This window comes from Bison bison, unplaced genomic scaffold (assembly GCF_000754665.1).
Source record: "Bison bison bison isolate TAMUID 2011002044 unplaced genomic scaffold, Bison_UMD1.0 scf7180017864141, whole genome shotgun sequence".
Classification (NCBI taxonomy): Eukaryota; Metazoa; Chordata; class Mammalia; order Artiodactyla; family Bovidae; genus Bison; species Bison bison.
Window position 1 is genome coordinate 33868 of NW_011494713.1, and position 695 is coordinate 34562.

Sequence of the window (695 nt, forward strand, 5' to 3'; positions counted from 1 at the left end):
AGCAGCAAGTCAAGAAACACCTGGAGTAACAGGCAAATTTGGCCTTGGAATACAGAATGAAGCAGGGCAAAGACTAATAGAGTTTTGCCAAGAGAACACACTGGTCATAGCAAACACCCTCTTCCAACAACACAAGAGAAGACTACACATGGACATCACCAGATGGTCAACATTGAAACCAGATTGATTATATTCTTTGCAGCCAAAGATGGAGAAGCTCTACACAGTCAACAAAAACAAGACCAGGAACTGACTATGGCTCAGATCATGAACTCCTTATTGCCAAATTCATATTTCAATTGAAGAAAGTAGGGAAAACCACTAGACCATTCATGTATGACCTAAATCAAATCCTTTATGATTATACAGTGGAAGTGAGAAATAGATTTAAGGATCCAGATCTGATAGACAGAGTGCCTGATGAACTATGGAATGAGGTTCGTGACATTGTACAGGAGTCAGGGATCAGGACCATCCCCATGGAAAGAAATGCAAAAAAGCAAAATGGCTGTTTGGGGAGGCCTTACAAATAGCTGTGAAAAGAAGAGAAGAGAAAAGCAAAGGAGAAAAGGAAAGATATAAACATCTGAATGCAAAGTTCCAAAGAATAGCAAAAAGAGATAAGAAAGCCTTCCTCAGTGATCAATGCAAAGAAATAGAGGAAAACAACAGAATGGGAAAGACTAGAGACTCTC